The sequence below is a fragment of the Pseudophryne corroboree genome, chromosome 2 (assembly GCF_028390025.1).
Source record: "Pseudophryne corroboree isolate aPseCor3 chromosome 2, aPseCor3.hap2, whole genome shotgun sequence".
Classification (NCBI taxonomy): domain Eukaryota; kingdom Metazoa; phylum Chordata; class Amphibia; order Anura; family Myobatrachidae; genus Pseudophryne; species Pseudophryne corroboree.
Window position 1 is genome coordinate 894,973,570 of NC_086445.1, and position 14,785 is coordinate 894,988,354.

At 44.7% G+C, this 14,785-nt stretch overlaps 1 protein-coding gene and 2 pseudogenes across 9 annotated transcripts in view; 1 reads left to right on the plus strand and 2 right to left on the minus strand.

Moving 5' to 3' along the window:
* RAP1GAP2 (RAP1 GTPase activating protein 2) overlaps positions 1-14,785 on the minus strand; it is a 1,491,256-nt gene that overhangs the window by 257,774 nt on the left and 1,218,697 nt on the right. The gene's annotated exons all lie outside the window — the stretch shown is intronic.
* On the minus strand, positions 889-1,007 carry LOC135051501 (5S ribosomal RNA; annotated as a pseudogene).
* On the plus strand, positions 8,736-8,854 carry LOC135051502 (5S ribosomal RNA; annotated as a pseudogene).

Here is a 14,785-nt window from a genome sequence, read left to right on the forward strand (position 1 = left end):
AGATTAAAAGGGACAACAGAGGTTTAAAAGTTACAATTGTAGTGGTGCCTGTTAAGGTTAGGCCCGGCGACAGGGGAGGACAAAGGGCACAACCCCGAGGTACAGAGTGGCCTCCAAGGTTCAGAAGGTCATAAAACAGTGATCCACGTATCTGCAATCTGACGCCGCACAGCTAGCCCCAACAAAATAAACAATTTAGCAGGCCAGGGTAATCCCACCAGGGGAGGTGACCAGTTCACAGTGCCTTCCATCCCGGCACACATCACCTGGTACGTGTAACTCATGCGTCATAGTGATGAACGCCGCCGGCATGGCATGATTACATTCAACACTGTGCTCGCGCCTGGCGTGGCATCATTATATTTAACAACAACAGTATGGAGAAAAAAGAGACTCTTTTGTGGGCGCGCTCTTTACTTTTAAATAATGTAATGTATGAAATATTAAAGATAAATATAAATCTAAAATGTAACTTTTATTAGTATCATGGAATAAAAGATCGTCAGTGGTCAATAAGGTAACAATCAGATGATGTAATGAAGTAACTAGCAAATAAATGCTGATACTTGATAACACTAAAAAATTAGATAAATTAAATAATAATTCAATTATTAACAATTAAATGCTGATAATAGCATAATAAGTTCCGGCTGCCAAAATACAATAAGAGTGCTTTAAGAAGTTAACATAAATCGTTCTGGAGACAAATGAGCTGCCAATATGTGTTGGCCCCGTATTCATCCAAATTGAAACAGTTGTAAGGCTGAAAAGTTAGAGACTGAAGATTGTAGTTTTGCCAATTTTAATAAGAGAAAAAGCAGTAAGAGATAAGATAGCAAGGTGAATCTGCTGTCAGTGTTAGACTCTGAGCATGATGGACCAATATCAGCTCTACTACACTGGGTCTTCCTCAAGGGTCGCCCACTGGAGTACTGACCCAGCCCAACACTGATTAGCTTCCAAGATCAGACGGCTTTGGGCGTTTCCAGTGTGGCATGGTAGTAGAGAGATACGAACGACAGCGGAAACTCTGGAATCACTGATGAGAGTTCACGAAATTTATAGTGTGAAGAAAAAGATGGATCTGCTGCCAATGTTAGACAGGGGTAAACCCTGAATCAGTGGTGAGAGTCCACGAAAATAGATAGATAGGAATAAGAAAGAAATGGGGAGCAAATAGACGTGCCAAAAGAGGCCCTTACTGACAATTAGAAAATTAATTCAAAATGAACATTTCTAAATAACTAATACCAATTAATGGCATATAATGGAGATAAGCAGGCACCTGTGCTGACTATAGAAAAACCAGATGGATTATGGTCAGATTCTTCACAACAGTGATAAAGATAACAGAGTATCAAAAACTGTAATGTAACAGAGATGTTTCTAGTGCCAGATACAGACAAGTCTCAATAATTGAGCCCAAGGAAAGAAGAGATAACAATGTAACGGATACTCAGTCTGTGAGTACATATAGTCAGTATGCAGGAATATATTGCAAGTTTAAACACAGTCAAATTGTGGATAAACAATGCTAGGGAAAATTAGATAAACGTATAAACTGATGCTACCCACAACTTATTCCACGAAAATATTAATTAATTATATCGGGGTTTCACAGGGGAGAAAAAACACATGAAAAGGGAGTGAAATTGCAATGCTGGGGGTGAGTAAGCCAATGCACTGATATTACCCGCAGCGAGTGTTAGATTAGGAATCCCGATCCTGATGTGTGGAGTCTCCGTCACTGAAGGGGATGCCCGTGGTGGCCGTAAGGGGAAAGCACCAGACGCAGGTGACTGCCGACGTCCCGTGTCTGTGAATGACCTGAATGACAATAGTGGGGTAAAGTCCTGTTGATGCGGCAGTGGATCCCCGTTGATGAAAGCGGAAGGTGCGGCCACGCTGAAGGGATGTGCGGCGCAGGCGGGAGTAGGTGTCCTCGTGCGGCAGTCAGTCTCTGGAGTTGAGAATGGGCAGCCGCAAGTGAGCGGTGAGATTCATGCAGCCGCATGAATCGGGTGAGGGCGGGTGCTTCAGGCAATAGGGAGATGGACAATCCGAAGTCAGGAACAGTCTCGGTGGTGAAGCAGGATGATTCAGCGGGGCTAAAAAGGGCGCAGGGCAGCGGCAGGTGTCGATGGATGTACGGCACTCAGGAAAGAGAAGGCAGTCGGTAGAAGGTCGGAAGACGCGTTTCACCCGTCAGCCGGGCTTGATCACTTCCTGTTGTGCGCTACGTCCATGCAGGTTTATTAACGTGGTCAGAGCCGGTTCTCTGACCAATCATAGGACAAGTGTATGTCAAGGCAGCTGAGATGAATAAACGGATTAGGTCCTTGTCAGCTGCACTCATCGGATTCATGCAGCCTCACAGGCTGTGTATTATATTCAGAGATCAATTGGATTCAGCAGGGAAAGCCCTCAGATGATGCCACATAGAAAAAGGTGTATAAATAAAAACAAAAACAAAGAAATTTAGTTTAAAAACACAGCCAAAAAAATGAAAATTTATTAAAACATAATTTTTCTTAATTTGTATGGTAAGACCACGAGCGGCTAATTAGTGTTACTAAATAATAAGTGATACCCATGTAGGTAATAAAATTCAGAAATTATAAGCCGATGGCCTTGGGTGTTAGGTCCGGGAAAACACTGAGCTAACGGTGCTTATCAATTATGCTACACAGACGCTATATAAGGGAGATGTGGTCACAATATCATTAATTCACCCTCTATAGGAAAAATAAATATAATATAATATATAATATATCAGATCTATATATAGTATATCATACCTATATAGAAGTATCTAAAAATAAATACGAAAAATATAATATCAGATGAATGAGAGTGAAATACCTGCCCAATAAGTTATAAATATAAGGATTAAGCAGATATAAGAGTAAATGAAACAAACAATGACTCATGAATTTAATAATTATTGATAACCCGCAGAGTGATGATAGATAATTAAATATTGTAGTAGAAGCTGACAAGAAATTATTTTGCAAAGGTAGAAAATTATATAATTATAGTAATGATTATATAAATTATATAATAATAGTAATGATAATAATAGGTGGAGGACGTACAGCCCTTGATAGGGATTGTGATAAAAAAAATCACTGAAAATAACTATAACAATAGAACAATAAAGAGGGGTAGTGTATGTGAGAATTAAAACAATAGTGATATGTGTGAAAGATCCAAATTAAAGAGTTGTGATGTAGGTCACTGGAGATGACTGTGTAATTGAAGAAGAAAAAAAAAGAAAAAAAGGGGGGGGGGGGAGGGAGCAGAAGTAATCTGTGTAGTGAATAAATAGGAGAAAAGTATGAAGAGATAAAACAAAGATATGAGGAAATAAGGAAAAAGGGAAAAAAAAGGGGGGGGGAATAAAGTACTATTAGTAATCGGGGGATAAACAGTTACAAATGAGATATAAATAAGAATAGGATATTGAACAGTGATGATCCGAGTGAAATGGGTAATACGTGAGAGAAAAGGATGTAGTGAAATGAAGTGAGAAAAGGGTAAAATGTTTGGGCATATGTATTGGGGCAATAAAAATGAATAATGCAAAATGTTTGGGCATATGTATTAAGGCAAAAGAAATGAATAATGCAAGATAATACTGGAAAAAGAAGGGGGTGAGCGAGAAAGAGTGTGCCCGCTATAATCTGTGAATAAAAACTGTGTCGAGATGTGTATGTCAGTAAAAGTAAAGTAGATGTACAACGGCAGATTAATAGAAACTCGGTCAAGGCAGTGATGTGAAATGAGGATACTGCACATGTGTTATATGAGAGATGATACTAAGATTAATTAATGCAAATACGGCTCAGTTGTGAATACTGAAGAATTATGAAAAAAGAAGAAAGACGAGAAGAAAAGAAGAGGGGAACCAGTAATTGAATGTATCTTTATAAAAAGACACTGTAGTTAATGTACTCATTGAGACCCATTGGTTTTAGTCCTCCCAATCTGAATGTCCACTCGCTTTCTTTTTTAATGAGTTCTTTGCTCAGGTCACCTCCACGTATACCTAGATGGATTTTCTCAAGCCCAAATGCACGTAACTCATGGGGAGAATCATGGTGTTGAGCGTGAAAGTGTCTCGCTACAGATGTTCATTTCTTTTCTTTTAATAGGTCTGATGAAGCATTCCTAATGGTTCCCATGTGCTCAAGGATTCTGGTTTTGAATTTTCTTGTGGTCATACCAAAATACCGTTGATTACAACTGCAGATCAAACAATAAACCAGACCTTGTGTGTCACAATTGAAGAAATGTCGTAAGGGGATGTCTCGTCCCCATCTGTCTTGTACTTGATCTGTTATCTGAATCTGAGGGCAGGCTCTACACTGGCCACAAGGAAAAAATCCTATTACGGTTCTGGATTTGATGGATTTACGCGTATAGTGACTCTGGACGAGCATATCCTTAATATTTTTTGATCTTCTCCAACTTATTTGAGGGGTGGAGTCCACCAGGGATGATAGGTCTGCATCGAGGTGTAGGACCGGTAGGTGTTTCTGAATCGCCTTTTTGACTTGACGCCATTCCGGGCAGAAAGTGCCCACAAATCGGATTTTAGAATCATAACGTTTAGCCTTAGGTTTATCTTGAAAGATCAGAGTATCTCTTTTAATTTTGAGAACAAAATTTTGGGCTCTCTTTAGGGCACGTTTACTGTATCCACGGGCTTGCAAACGCATCGCGAGTTCACGACTTTTTTGTTTGTACACGTTGTTTCCTGTACAATTACGCCTAAGTCTAAGAAATTCCCCTTTAGGAATATTCTCGATAGTGGGCGGAAAGTGCAAGCTTGTTTGGTATAAGATGCTATTCGTAGCAGTGTCTTTCCGAAAAAGTTCCGTGGCCAGTGTCCCATTGTCTGCTTTGTAAATGTTAAGGTCCAGAAATGATACCTTATTTTTACATATTGTATGGGTCAAGAAGATATTGAGATTATTGTCATTCAGAAGGTTGATGAAATCTAATAGGAGCTGTTCATTACTGTCCCAAATTACCAGAATGTCGTCTATGTACCTGAGCTAATTCAAAATGTGTTGTGTGTACTACTGATTGTTGTCACAGAACACTATTGTTTGTTCCCACCAGCAGAGGAACAGGTTGGCGTAGGTGGGGGCACACGCTGCTCCCATAGCTGTCCCTCGAATTTGTTAGAAAAATTGATCATTGAATGTAAATAAATTTTTATTAAGTACAAAGCTTAGCATTTCACAGAGGAAGTCATTGAATTGATTTTGTTCTTTCAGATCAAGGAAGAATTTGGTTGTTTGTACCCCTTGGTGGTGAGAAATGCTACTATATAGAGCTTCCACATCAAGGGTGACCAGAATACAATCATCATCTAAATAGACATCATGCAGTTTTCGTAAAAGATCTGAGGTATCTTGCAAATAAGATGGTAATGTCAAGACATGTTCCCTAAGATGTAGGTCTAAGAACTTGCTGGGTGTTTCCAAAAGTCCTCCATTACCTGAAACGATAGGTCTCCCAGGTGTTTTTTTTTATGTTTTTATGCACTTTAGGTAAGAGATAGAATGTGGGAACTTTTGGATTGGTGACTATAAGATAATTGGCTTCTTGCTGCGTGATGGTTCCAACAGCCAAAGCTTCTGCATGTACTGTTTATGAAATTTGACTGTAGGGTTAAGTGGCAGTTTTAGATAACAGGAAGAGTCCAAGAGTTGTCTTCGTGCCTCCTCCTCATACATCACAGTGGGCCATAGAACGATATTGCCCCCTTTATCGGAGGGCTTAATAACTATATCGTTCCAGGCTTTGATTTCCTTGAGAGCTTGTCTTTCTCTATATTTAAGGTTTCTAGAGAGACACCTCTTCTTTGAATTGGTGTGGATTTCATCAAATTCCCTAGATACCAGGTCCAAGAATATTTTAATCTCTGGACTATTGGTGTCTGGGGGAAAGAACGTTGGCTTGGCTTTACATGTTGGCCTGGTGTTTTGCGCAGATGACATGTTGGATGGTGATTCCATGTATAGGTCCTCCAAAATCAGAATTGCTGCCACTTCTTCCTCAGATATGGATGTCGTTAATGACGTCGAAGTGGATGGTTCTTCCGACTGAGATGTAATTATCGAAGAACCTGTGAGGGTGGATAATGATGTGTCTGTCATATCGTTGTTAGAAGATTTGGCGAATAATTTTTTAGTAGTAATTTCCGGCCAAAGAGTCTTAGATCCTTTTCCCACATAAACCTGTTAAATGGCAGTGTGGGTGAAAACGATAGTCCTTTGCTTAGGACTGCTGCCTGGTCTTCCGTTAGAATTCGGGTACTAAGGTTGATAATCTGTAAATTATCAGTAACTAGCGCTTCCTGGTGTTCCGTATGGGGTAGTGAGAGGTTCTTGGAGTGTCCCAGTCTCGATGATTTCTGTTGGTGTTTCGCCCCCCCTCGTCTTGTCTTCCTCTGTGTTTGCTTCTGCTTTTTGGGTGCTGACCTCTCCCTAAAAAAGGATCCTCAGTGTTATAGCGTTTGGATGCCTGTGATCCAATTTCCAAATGTTCTGTGGAAGAGTCTTCACTATATGAAGATTCTATTTCGGAAGAACTAATATCCTCTCTTGTGAGTCCGCCTCAGCCCCTCTGGGTGTTAAAGTTCCAACGGAAGATATTCCCTCTGGAGAAATCGTTTTTGTCTCTAAGGAATTTATTCCGTTTACGTTCTATAATCGATGTCTCATATGTATTCAAATCCTTATTATATTTGTCGAAGGTATTTTGGAAAGCAAGGTCCTTTTCCCAAATTTCTAGAGTTTTGCCTAACTCCTCAATACTTTTTTCTACCTGATCTAGAACCAAATTTTCATGTTTGATAAGTATCAGGGTCAGTTCATGGGAGCATTTCAAACCTCTGAAGAAACCGCCACCCACAAAAGGCGGAGAAACGCGTCAGGTGACTCAAAGACGTCAAGTGGAACGCAGGTGGAGCGCATCGGAAGCCGGAAGCCCTGCCAAACCCGGAAGCCGCGGCGCGCGGCCGAGCGCTCCCTGCTACACCACACGCTTGGAGCGTGCCACCACTCAGCTGGACGAAGTCCATGCCTCCAGTGTGATTTAGCCCAGCCGCAGACATGAGAACCGCCGCAGAGTGGGAGGGTAAGCATTGCCCATATGAGTGTCACGACGGGGGACTAACTGATTATAAAATCTATCAGCATCACACTTCTAACCAGTATAAACTGGCATTATATAACATCATCTGAGGAAAGCTGTTTCATCCAAATGGACTGTGCCATTAATATGTATTAAGGGACAACTTCTGGTTCTTGTCTAATCAACTAAATACTAACACCACCATTAAAAATCCCCTAGAGGGACCAAACAGTTACAAACGATCAAGACTGTATTTAAGGACCATGACTTGTTCTAACTAACCAGCTAACTCTATAGGCATGCATGCTCAATACTAATCATACAAAGTCCAATTGGCCATAGCGGGGATATATGCATAAATCCATTCTGCGATTTCCATTGTGATGGTTTTTATTCTGTAAATGTTTATTTAGTCTGTTTTATATTAATAAAAACATTTTTAATTTACCAAACCAGCAGCCTAATTAACCATATTTTTTAATACATGTGCGCTCACACGTATAATTCTATTGTTTAGGTACTGTGTCCCTTTATTTAGGAGGACATCCAGATCCTCCTTGTGTGAGCTGCAATTAATTATTGTAATTGACAGTATAACAAACTTAGCGCCCATTGTATATTATTTATTGTCAATAAGGTAGCTTCCCATTCGGCCTTCAAATTCTCTGTGGCCAGGGGAAAAGATGGAAAAACTCTAGGTCGTAAGCCTCTGGGGGAGATTTTGGTCTTATGATAATTTTCTAAAGTGGTGATGTCCCAAGTCAGCCTAATCCTTCTTTGCAAGCTTTTTTGTAATTTGGAGAGGTCAGATCTCCAATCTTTGGGAGTACCTAGACTCTGACAGGTGTCTGAGAAAATATCACCTAAATCCTCTACATTTCTGCGTTTAGATATAAGTTCTGTTTTTAATGAAAATGTGGTCATAGTCTTGAATGTGGCTGTGAATACGGTTGTAAAAGTATAAATGAAAGTTACCAAATGAATGTGTGTTATGGCACCACTGAAGAGGGAAGAAAGGAAAGAGATCCTGGTAAATAAGAAGAAATAAGTAAATAACTGTGCAAGGTATAGAAACTGAGTTTAACTCAGCAACAAAACATCATATATTTGGAGAGGTACCGCACCGGTGTATAATAAGTATAGAGTATCAATTTGTTTTACCAAAATGAAAAATAGAAAGAAAACATGGTTTTCTAATCATAATTTGGTAGTGCACCCTGAGTCAATGGGGCTGCTAACAACAACAGTATGGAGAAATCTGTGAAGAATCTGACCATAATCCATCTGGTTTTTCTATAGTCAGCACAGGTGCCTGCTTATCTCCATTATATGCCATTAACTGGTATTAGTTATTTAGAAATGTTCATTTTGAATTAATTTTCTAATTGTCAGTAAGGGCCTCTTTTGGCACGTCTATTTGCTCCCCATTTCTTTCTTATTCCTATCTATCTATTTTCGTGGACTCTCACCACTGATTCCGGGTTTACCCCTGTCTAACATTGGCAGCAGATCCATCTTTTTCTTCACACTATAAATTTCGTGAACTCTTATCAGTGATTCCAGAGTTTCCGCTATCGTTCGTATCTCTCTACTACCATGCCACACTGGAAACGCCCAAAGCCGTCTGATCTTGGAAGCTAATCAGTGTTGGGCTGGGTCAGTACTCCAGTGGGCGACCCTTGAGGAAGACCCAGTGTAGTAGAGCTGATATTGGTCCATCATGCTCAGAGTCTAACACTGACAGCAGATTCACCTTGCTATCTTATCTCTTACTGCTTTTTCTCTTATTAAAATTGGCAAAACTACAATCTTCAGTCTCTAACATTTCAGCCATACAACTGTTTCAATTTGGATGAATACGGGGCCAACACATATTGGCAGCTCATTTGCCTCCAGAATGATTTATGTTAACTTCTTAAAGCACTCTTATTGTATTTTGGCAGCCGGAACTTATTATGCTATTATCAGCATTTAATTGTTATTAATTTAATTATTATTTAATTTATCTCAATGTTTTCGTGTTATCAAGTATCAGCATTTATTTGCTAGTTACTTCATTACATCATCTGATTGTTACCTTATTGACCACTGACGATCTTTTATTCCACGATACTAATAAAAGTTACATTTTATATTTATATTTATCTTTAATATTTCATACATTACATTATTTAAAAGTAAAGAGTGCGCCCACAAAAGAGTCTCTTTTTTCTCCATACTGTTGTTGTTAGCAGCCCCATTGACTCAGGGTGCACCACCAAATTATGATTAGAAAACCATGTTTTCTTTGAATTTTTCATTTTGGTAAAACAAATTGATACTCTATACTTATTATACACCGGTGCGGTACCTCTCCAAATATATCTCCTATATATTTGCCCAAGTCTGTGACTCTGTGCCCGTAACGCTGGGCGGAGTCACAGGCACAGATCTGGCCAGGAACAGTCCCCTCCCTCTCTCCGCCCAGTCCCCTCCCCATCTCCGCCCAGTCCCCTGTCTCCCTCCTCCCTGTACACTCTCTGGTGACATCGCAGCCGCTGACTGTGAGCGGAACTCACACTACTCGCCACACAGTCACAGACTAGCGGCTGCTGCAGAGTTCAGGGGGACATGCTGAGCACTGGCAGCTGCTCTCGCTCCCTCTCCCACCCGCGGCAACCACCCGTCACTTACCCGCGGTCGCGGGTGAAAAGGGGGCGTGGCTTCGCGGAAGGGGGTGTGGCTTCGCGTCCCGACCCCCGTTTTCGTCACAACTCGCCCCCCCTCCCACCCGCGGCAACCACCCGCATCTGCCCCCCACCCGCGGCATCCACCCGTCACTTACCAGCGGTCGCGGGTGAAAAGGGGGCGTGGCTTCGCGGAAGGGGGCGTGGCTCCGCGTCCCGACACCCGTTTTCGGCACATTGTGGGTCGGGGCATACGGCCTTCACCCGGACACTGCTGAATCTGCAGTGCTGGGTTCTGGACTGTGACAGGAGCCGGGACTTTGGTGTCACCCCTCAGAGGGTAACACCCAGGTGCAGGCCGCACCCCCCGCACCCACGTTGTGGCGCCACTGCTCCCGCCCCCACCCGTAGCACAAACACCCGCCGCATCCACCCACCACCCGCGGAACTCCCGCCCCCTCCCCCACCCGTAGCACCAACACCCGAGGCAACCAACCGCATTCGCCCCCCACTCGCGGCACTCCCACCCGCAGCACCAACACCCGCGCCACCTACCCGCGACACCCACCGCATCCACCCACCACCCGTGGCACTCCACCCCATCCCCCACCCGCACCACCAACACCCGCACCACCCGTGGCACTCTGCCCCCTCCCCTACCCACAGCACCAACACCCGCTGGCCCCCCCTGCGGCACCCAACGCATCCCCCACATCCGCTCCCACCCGCGGCACTCACGCCCCCACCCGTAGCTCCCACACCTGCAGCACCCCCCGCCCCTCCCCCACCCGCTGCAACCCTGCCCCTCCCCCATACCCACCTCTCCCCCCTGCTGCATCCTTCACCCAACCCGCACCACCACCGCAACTGCCCCATCCTGCACCCACCCCTCCCCCACCCGCACCACCGCCCCAACCCTTGGAACCCCAGCAGCTGCCTCCCACCACCCAACTGCACCACCACTGCTCCAGCCCCTGCCCCCCCTCCGCACCTGTCACTCCACCCCCAGCAGCCCCCCTCCCCCATCCACGGCACTCCCACACCAGCTTCTCCCACACCCACATCACCCCTGCTCCCAACCCTCCACCCATGGCACCCCGCCCCTCCCCTACGCACAGGACCCCTGCTCCCGCACCCCACACCCCTCCCCTTCCTGCAGCACCACCCGCCCCCGCAACCGTGGCATCCTCACACCCACCTCCCACCCAACCGTGTGTGTATACGCCGCTCTGCTACCTGTGGGTATTGTGTGTACACGTGGCTCTGCTACCTGTGCCCATTGTGTGTATAAGCACCTCTGCTACCTGTGGGCACTGTGTATAAGCGCCTCTGCTACCTGGGGGTATTGTGTGTATAAGCGGCTCAGCTAGCTGTGGGCACTGTGTGTATAAGCGTCTCTGCCCCCTGTGGGTATTGTGTGTATAAGCGGTTCTGCTACCTGTGCCCATTGTGTGTATAAGCCCCTCTGCTACCTGTGGGCACTGTGTGTATAAGCGGTTCTGCTACCTGTGGGTAATGTGTGTATAAGCGGCTCTGCTACCTGTGGGTATTGTGTGTATAAGCGGTTCTGCTACCTGTGGGTATTGTGTGTATAAGCGGTTCTGCTACCTGTGGGCATTGTGTGTATAAGCGGCTCTGCTACCTGTGGCCACTGTGTGTATAAGCGCCTCTGCTACCTGTGGGTATTGTGTGTATAAGCGGCTCTGCTACCTGTGGCCATTGTGTGTATAAGCGGCTCTGCTACCTGTCGGTATTGTGTGTATAAGCGCCTCTGCTACCTGTGGGTATTGTGTGTATAAGCCCCTCTGCTACCTGTGGGCACTGTGTGTATAAGCGCCTCTGCCCCCCGTGGGTATTGTGTGTATAAGCGGCTCTGCTACCTGTGGGTATTGTGTGTATAAGCGGTTCTGCTACCTGTGGGTATTGTGTGTATAAGCGGTTCTGCTACCTGTGGGTATTGTGTGTATAAGCGGTTCTGCTACCTGTGGGTATTGTGTGTATAAGCGGTTCTGCTACCTGTGGGTATTGTGTGTATAAGCGGCTCTGCTATCTGTGGGCACTGTGTGTATAAGCGCCTCTGCCCCCTGTGGGTATTGTGTGTATAAGCGGTTCTGCCCCCTGTGGGTATTGTGTGTATAAGCGGCTCTGCTATCTGTGGGCACTGTGTGTATAAGCGCCTCTGCACCCTGTGGGCACTGTGTGTATAAGCGCCTCTGCCCCTGTGGGTATTGTGTGTATAAGCGGCTCTGCTACCTGTGGGCATTGTGTGTATAAGCGGCTCTGCTACCTGTGGCCACTGTGTGTATAAGCGCCTCTGCTACCTGTGGGTATTGTGTGTATAAGCGGCTCTGCTACCTGTGGCCATTGTGTGTATAAGCGGCTCTGCTACCTGTGGGTATTGTGTGTATAAGCGCTTCTGCTACCTGTGGGCACTGTGTGTATAAGCGCCGTTGCCCCCTGTGGGTATTGTGTGTATAAGCGGCTCTGCTACCTGTGGGCACTGTGTGTATAAGCGCCTCTGCCCCCTGTGGGTATTGTGTGTATAAGCGGTTCTGCTACCTGTGGGTATTGTGTGTATAAGCGGCTCTGCTATCTGTGGGCACTGTGTGTATAAGCGCCTCTGCCCCCTGTGGGTATTGTGTGTATAAGCGGCTCTGCTACCTGTGGCCACTGTGTGTATAAGCGGCTCTGCTACCTGTGGCCACAGCACCTTCGTATCTTATCTACAGTGCATTGCTGTTACTCATCTGGTACTTCATAATGCAGACCCTAGCAATATATACTACACTCTACAGTATGTTATTCATTGTTCCCTGCGGCCACTCTGCACGCCCTCACAAAGGCCTACGCCCCCTTGACAATCGCACGCCCTCCCCCCTTACAATATTTACCCACTGCCATAAAAAAAAACAGGTAATACTCCATATAATAACAATTATAGCACAGCTGAAGCCCGTGCAGGGGATAATGGATCGTAGGCCCTTGCAACGGTATTTTCTGTCTAACACCTTCCCTCTCTTTATCCTCTCCCTACCACCCTGACTCTCCCTATCCTTTACCGATCGCACAGCGTTTCTGTACATTCCCTTTCTCTCCCCCTACGCCTCTCTATCTTATCTCAACCGGAACCCATTTCTGTATGCCCTCTATACTGCCCTGCGTTTCTGATTCTGTTATCTACCGCCCTGCGTATGTTCAAAGGCGTGCAGAGGTTAACGGGGCGTAGCCCCTAACGACGGTGTGAAGAGCGCCCGTAGGGCGCGATGAATCTCCTAGTATCATTATATTTAACACTGTGCCAGCATCGGCTCTTCTATCCTACCCCATGCTACCCTGCTGCCGCGGCCACCGAAGAGCAGAGGGAGGTGAACGAACCATTTTTGCAGCATAACCTGACTGCAAGCAGAAGAAGCAATCTGCAGTAGCAACACTACTGCCCGTCTGTGCCGCTGACTGCAGAGTCTCTCCACACCCCTAAGGCAGCTGAATGCGTGGTATGTGTATATTTACTATATTACATTTCCTTTCTAATGTAAATTTTATATATATATATATATATATATATATATTCAGTATATATAGTCATCTTTACTGGCTTCAGGTTCAGAAGAGGAGGGAAGATGGAGGGAAAGTGGAGGGGGGCAGAGATATAAGTATACCAGGCCCCAAGTTTTCTGTTGCCCACCCTGACTAAGGCCTGTATGATGCAGAGACATAGGTGGCGCAGAAGCATTGATTGGTGTAGGAGCCAGGGCAGTGTAGAGGCCTGGGTGGTGTAAGGACCTGGGTGATGCAAAGGTCTAGGAGGTGCAAGAGTGGGACAGGGGTTAGACCAATACGGAAATGGATACCAAAAGACAGCAAAGTATGAAGAGAATGTGGATGGGACTCTCATTCACAGGGGATGAGAGAAACTAAGACCAGTGAGAGCTGATAGGATGGTGAAGACAGTTGCAAGAAGATGGTGATAGCAGTATGGAGATCACCTACACCTATCGTGATCACAATACAGTAGGTAGCTAGATATTATGGTGCCCTCTGCCAGAAAGAGAATTCATGCACATCAAAATATAGGGACATGGCTTCATGGGGAAGGGGCGTGGATACAGAATAGTGCAAATTCACATTACACCGAACAGTATTGTCCATTAGTCACATTACACTGTACAGTAGTGTCCGTTACTCACATTACACCACACAGTAGTGTCCGTTACTCAAAATACACCACACAGTAGTATTCCTTATATATCACAGTAGAGCCTTTTGCACACATTACGCCAGGTAGAGCCCCTTTACAAACATTATCCCAGGTAGAGCCCCTTACACTCATTACGCCAGGTAGAGACCCTTATACACATTAAGCTATATAGAGCCCCTTACACACGTTATGCCAGGTAGAGCCCCTTGTACACATTATGCAAGTGAAGAGGTGTTGTGTGTGTGTGGTGTATGTACAGATGTGTCCACTTATATCCAGCCTCTCTGCAGACAGCCCTTTTAATCAAACCACACCGTAGCGTGACTTGTTAGCGCCAAGCATCTTTATGTGCGACTTTTTCAATTAAAATGCATTTCATTCACAAATTAATGCGAATAGGACACACAAGCAACTTATGCTGATTAAAATTTTATGCATATATTCTGTGTGTGACTGTGGCTGTATATGCATACGAAATGGTACGTTACAGTGTTGTCCTAGAAAACACTGTAATGTACCATTTCGTATACAGTTACAGATGTAGACACACAGAGAATATAGGCATGCTGCATATAATTTTAATCAGCAGAGATTGCTTGTGCATCCTATTCACCCAGCGATGTAAATAAGACGCAATTTTGGGAAAAAAACAAAAACCCTGGTGCTAACGGGGTTGCATAGGACCAGTTAGCTCACTCACACCAGGCATCTCCCGCTATGTGGCACATTAAGGCAATATGTATGAGGACACATCTGTAGTGTGTGTGGTGTA